At 51.0% G+C, this 6000-nt stretch overlaps 2 non-coding genes across 2 annotated transcripts; one reads left to right on the top strand and one right to left on the bottom strand.

The window, feature by feature from the left end:
• The first annotated feature begins 723 nt into the window (after positions 1 to 723).
• On the top strand, positions 724 to 796 carry TRNAV-AAC. Its single transcript has one exon. It is a non-coding gene; the product is annotated as a tRNA-Val (tRNA).
• A 1408-nt stretch (positions 797 to 2204) lies between these two features.
• Positions 2205 to 2276, bottom strand: TRNAE-UUC. The gene has a single exon. It is a non-coding gene; the product is annotated as a tRNA-Glu (tRNA).
• Between the last annotated feature and the right edge of the window lie 3724 nt (positions 2277 to 6000).

Genomic DNA, 6000 nt, shown 5'->3' with positions numbered 1-6000 from the left:
CACTCGATTACAGACCTAAAAGTCGTAATATTACAACAAAAAACCTTCAACAACAGACTCCCACGAGAGATGCTGAATTGGAATTAATTTGCAAACTGGACACCATTAAATTAGGCTTGAATAAAGACTGGGAGTGAGTGGGTCATTACACAAATTAAACTATTTCCCCATGTTTATTTGTCCCCCTACTGTTACTCACACCTTCTTGTCAACTGTGGGAAATGGGCCATCCTGATTGTCACTACAGGTTTTTTTCTCCTGCTGATAATAGCTCACCTTAACTGCTCACTCTCATTATAGTGCGGATGGCAACACCCATTTTTTCATGTTCTCTGTGTATATATATATCTTCCTGCTGTATTTTCCACTGTATGCATCTGATTAAGTGGATTTTAGCCCACGAAAGCTTATGCTCAAATAAGTTTGTTAGTCTCTAAGGTGCCACAAGTACTCCTCATTATTTTTGCAGATAAATTCATGGAGGTGAAGTCCATTAATGGCTATTAGGCAGCCTGGGTAAGGAATGGTATCCCTAGCCTCTGTTTGTCAGAGGGTGGAGATGGATGGCAGGAGAGAGATCACTTGATCATTACCTGTTAGGTTCAGTCCCGCTGGGGCACCTGGCATTGGCCACTGTTGGCAGATAGGATATGGGGTTGGATGGACCTTTGGTCTGGCCATTCTTCTATTCTTATGAAGGGAGGGGCAGAGCCCTGCAACAGAGTTTCTGTAGTGTAGTGGTTATCACGTTTGCCTAACACGCAAAAGGTCCCTGGTTCAAAACCAGGCAGAAACATGATGGCTTAATTTTTCCCAGCTCCTAGTGGCCTGTCCCTGCTGTTGTAGGAGCAGCAGTGATTTCTATTGCTCAATAGGTCTGTTATACTTCCCCTCCCCCTCGCTTTTGTCTCCTCTCCCTCTCTGAATGCCTGTGAAGTGGCTTTCCCCCTCCCCCTCCCGCTCCCCCTCCCGCTCCCTCCTGCAATGCTTGTGGGATGAAGGGACTGGTTGAATAACTGGAAGATCAGAAGAGCTGCTAGATAGACAAGGTGTCTGGGACTCTCATTAGGCAGCACTCACACACCCAGAGCATGGACACTGCCCAAGGTGGAGTGTGACCCACCAGATGCAGCCAAGTCATCTCCAGTCGCAGGCCATGAGGAGCAGGTCCTTAAAAGGGGAAGGGGCCCTGTGTTCAGGAGTCACTCACAAGCTTGTACCTCCAGTGAATGCCCTTTGCCCCGACCGCCTGGCCAGTGGTTCGCTGCATTGCAGTTCATTGTGCCTCAGGAAGACTTACCTTCATCGCACTGTCCATCACGGCGCTGGGGGACACTTACCTTGCAGAATCCTTGTGCCTGCCTCTTGGCTTCCCAGGGATGGCTACTTGCAGCCCAGGAGAAGAAGGATGGTTCTGGTGAAAGGAAGACAAGCAAAGCTCTGGGAGGAAATTTGGGTGTGGGCGCTGCGCTGGGGGTGGAGGTGGGGTGGAGGAGGGGTGATGCAGCTCCCAAAGTGACCGGTACACACAACCCTCTGGCAGCAGCTCCTAGATGAGTGGGGCCAGGGGATCTCCATGTGCTGCTGTCTGCAAGCGCTGCCCCCAGAGCTCCCATTGGCTACAGTTCCTGGCCAATGGGAGCTGCAGAGTTGGTGCTCGGGGCAGGGGCAGCACGTGGAGACATTCCCCCCACCCCAGGGGATGCTGGGACATGCCAGCCACTTCTGGGAGCGGCACGGAGGGACGGAGGTAGAGTGGGCATGGAGCCACCTTAGTGCTGCTGGCACATCTCTGCACACCCGTTGGGGGAGGGGAGCAGAGGGCCTCCTTGTGCTGCCTGGGGTAGGGGCAGAGCACGGAGCTGCCTCCCCTCCCGGGTCTATTCCAGGAGTGGGTGGGTGGGGTCTTTTGGCCTGCAAGGTGCAGCAGGTCGGACTAGATGATCACACTGGTCCCTTCTGACCTTAAAGGCTCTGAGTCTAAAAGGGAGAGGGAAGTAAAGGAAATTAAAAAAAAAATAAACCAAGCATTGTAATACCAGGATGACTCCAACTGCTCATTATATAGTCCCACCCCTTTCTTCCTCCACTGGGTGTTTAATGACCTGTTGGGATTTGGGACACTGATTCTCTCATTCCATTGATAAACTGATACAATGTGACTGAAATTAAACCAATTCCCAGTGGAGGAATCATCACATCATTGCGTTGGCTGGGAATCGAACCCAGGTCAACTGCTTGAAAGGCAGCTATGCTCACCACTATACCACCAATGCATCTGGTGAAAGTCTCTGATTTTTCACACTTGGTGATTGGTCACCTTACTTCTCAGCATGAGGCAAATGTCTCTGTGGTCTCTGCCATTCATGGTGGGGAGTTTCCCCACTGATAACAGTTCTTGCTGGGTCGGGGATGCGAGAGAGAAGAGGTGTTTATTCTGTTTCATTCCTCTCCATTTTCTGTTCCTCCCCGTCCCTTCCAGGGTCCTCCCTTCCATTTCAGACTGTGCAGTGACACCCTCCCCGCACCCAGGACTCTCGAGCCTCTGGAGCAGCACGATCCCATGAGATCCTCAGTGACCAAGGGTCTTTTCCAACTTCCAGGAGACCCAGATTGAGTCTAAAGGAAGCTCTGTTCCTTCCTGGGGATCCTCTCTCCCTTCCTGGAGATCAAGAGCATGAAGCCTCTGCCTTGCCTCCTGGGTCTGAATTAATGTCCCATTTCCCACTATGTGCTCGAAAGAAACAAATGTTTCTAACCCAGGTGAGCGGCGTTAATTCAGCTGGAATCCTTCACCCACATTCCTTAGGAGATACAGACTCTCTGTGACACAGACTGACTGGGGTTCATCTCTGCATGTCCCCAATGGGGAAGGAAAGACACTGAGGGGGAAGGAAGAAGATGGACAGAAGGAGTCAAATGGGGCTAGACCAGAATAGGACATTTTCTGCCTGTTAAAATGTACTAGACTCTAATTGCTTAAAACAAAACAAAAACCCACCAGCTTCTGTTTGAACCATCAGCTTTTCACAGAGCAGCCAAAGTGGTGAAGCACAGACACACATAACCACCGACAGCCCAAGTTTGTCTAAGAAGCACCTATAGTGGCTCATGCAGGGGGAAATACAGCTGTGGGTGTGAGTTCAGGCCTCACCCAGAGCACTGGTTTTCATTAGCCACGGAGCTTCCCCCACTTGCTTTGCCCAATTCACATGGAAAGTGCCATAGGAGGGTGATGAGAGTAAATTCTAAACTCTGAAATGCGGAGGTTGGCCCAGAGATTGGGATAAGGGGTTTGAAGAGAAAAAGCTCTAAGAGTATAAAACCAGACAGTCTCCAGGGGCAGGTATGGCACAACGCCTCAACAGGGAGCCATTCGGGGGGGTTCACTCCCTCTGTTCAATGTCCTGGGAGGTATTTGAAAGTGAAGATAACACCATGGCTAACAGGTGACTGGCACGTCCTGGGTTAAAGAAAGGGACCTGGGTTAATAGTCTGAAGATTTGCGTTACCGTCACTGTCTGACCCCCCTTCAGTGCGGAGCAGGTGTGTACGTTGCTGTGTGGAACGCACAGACTCCTGCAGAGCAGGGGCAGCTGTTTCCATGGCAGAGAGCCTGGCACTTAGGAGACTTTCTACACTTGCTGTTTTGAAGCAATTCAGTAAAATAACAGAGGAGCTACAATGTCTGGTCCAAAATTTCAGCCCCCCTGGTGCAAAAACGCTATTTTAGGATCTACATCGGAGGCTCCCGGCACTAGGACACCTGACCAGAGAGCTCAGTGGGGGCGTAACAGCTGCTGACTCTGAGGGTCCCGGGCTAAATCCACTTGCAGGGGGAAGCGTGTTGATTTATTTGATGGCTAATGAGCACCAGCTACCAGGGGAGAAGCCCTGAGAGTCGCTGCCACTCCAGCTGCTGCTGGGGCAGGGGGGAGCCCCAGGGGGCCAGCTGCTGCTCTGGCCACCCCAGAAGTGCTGCCAGAGGCCACCAAGCTGTGGCTGCTCCTGCTGCCCTCGGGACCACTGGTCAAGTGGTCCCCGGGCCAGCCGCATTGGCCGCTGCTTGGGCGGTCCCTGGAGCCAGTTGATTGAGTGGCCCTGGAGTCAGCCACTGTGGCCACTGCAGAAGTCACGGAGGTTGCAGGAAGTCACAGAATCCGTCACTTCCACCACCTCCGTGACAGACACGGAGACAAACCCCTCCCTGCTGTGACTGCAGTTCCTGGAAGGAAAGAGAACAGAAAGTGACGAGAGAAAGAAAAAGAGAGATTCCCTGTCACCTCTCTCCCTGCTGCCTCCCCCCTTGTATTCTGTAACCCCATGTCACTGGGTTCCCTGTGCTGGTGCCATGGGGGTGACACTAGAGTTCTGGGGATTTGGGGGGCTCTTCATTTCTCAACATTTCACACAAATTTGTCTTTGGGCTGAAATTTCTCCTGTTAGGCCTCTGTCAGAGCTGTACCCCACCCTGTTTGCGGGCGGGGAGAGAGGGGGGATGTAAATTGCAGAGCAGGCAGAGAAGTCGCCCATAAAGGGTCATATTGATCTGGTGACTGGTTCTGACCTGGGTCCCACGTCCTCTGACACAGGCTCATGTGCAGAACATGGGAGCTCTGGCTTGTCCTAAATGCTGTAGAGTGTGAGTTCCTGGAAAGGGCAGGGGAGAGGGAGCAAGAGGAGAAAGGCAGAGACATTGGAGATGAGGAATTGGGGGGAGAAGAAGGAGAGAACAGAGAGACAATAAATGATTGAAGCAGAACAGGTGTCCCAACTCCATCAGGCTCATCACAGGTGTTCAGAGAGACAGGTAGTTGCGGGTTTGCCAGTGTCAAGTCTGAACTTTGATTCTAACAATGTGTGTTCAAATATCAAGGGGATCTCCACATACCTGATCTCTTCCCCCCTCCCCTTTTTTAGTATTAATTTTTATTTTGACGTGTTTGGCTTAACCGTGATCATCTCTTTCCCCACCTGTATTGCAATTTGGGGTTTATGTTTATTGTGCTTCCCTTTTGTTCATGTCATTATAATTGTAACAGCAAAGGAACCTGCAGGAGCAAAAACTGACTCAAAACTTCATTTCCCCATCATGCCGGAACATCATACAAACAGCTCACGCAGCTGGAATCATAACATACAAGGCCAGGGGATGGGAGATGCAGGTTTCCAAGTGTTCTGTCTTCCTCAGATGACACATTCCAGCCCCTTGTGTGCCTCCATCCTGTATGACCTGCTGGACTTCGACACATTTATTGTCTCATTCTTTAGATAATGTGATTGTAACACAATGTGACTGAAATTAAACCACTTCCAGATGAGGAAACAACAGAAGAGAAAAGCCATTATTGCATTGGCTGGGAATCAAACCCAGATCAATTGCTTGCAAAGCACCTACGCACACCACTAGATCACCAATGCATCTGGCAGGAGTAGCTTTCCTGCAGGCTCTGTGTGCTGGCAAAGGGGGTGAAACATGACCATGGAGTTAGTGAGCAGGGTGGATGGGCTGGAAGCTGCCTGACAGCTGGGAGCAGAGTTACCATCCCAGAGTGACTGAAAGGGGGCAATGTTGAAAACAGATCTCATTGGGAGCTGGCCCCACCCCCGCCCCACCCCCAGGAGAGGGGAACTGAAGCTCAACTTCAATCACAGAAAAATCTTCCCTGAGAAGGAAGGGGACAGCTTGTTTTAAAGACCAGGTTTGTGTTTGTTCCTGCTACATACGGAGGGGCTGGGTAGTGCTGATTCCAGCCCCCAGACTCTGGGAGGATAAGGAACAAATTCAGGCTGCCAGTGACCTGCAGGAGGGAGATGATCTTTTGACAGTGACGGACGCCTCGTCCTAAAGGCCTTTGTCTGCCCCCTTCCAGTGACTGTTTGGCAGAGGAATGCAGCCCCCACTCCTGGGTCTCTCCTGGGGAAATAATGTTTCTGTGCAAAACACCAAAGCTTTTAACAGAAAGGAAGAAAAGGAAATGGCCACATGATGGGACTAGG

This window comes from Mauremys mutica, unplaced genomic scaffold, assembly GCF_020497125.1.
Source record: "Mauremys mutica isolate MM-2020 ecotype Southern unplaced genomic scaffold, ASM2049712v1 000728F_np12_obj, whole genome shotgun sequence".
In the NCBI taxonomy this organism is placed as follows: Eukaryota; Metazoa; Chordata; order Testudines; family Geoemydidae; genus Mauremys; species Mauremys mutica.
Note: the sequence above shows the minus strand (reverse complement) of the source record. Positions and strands in the feature narration are given on the sequence as shown.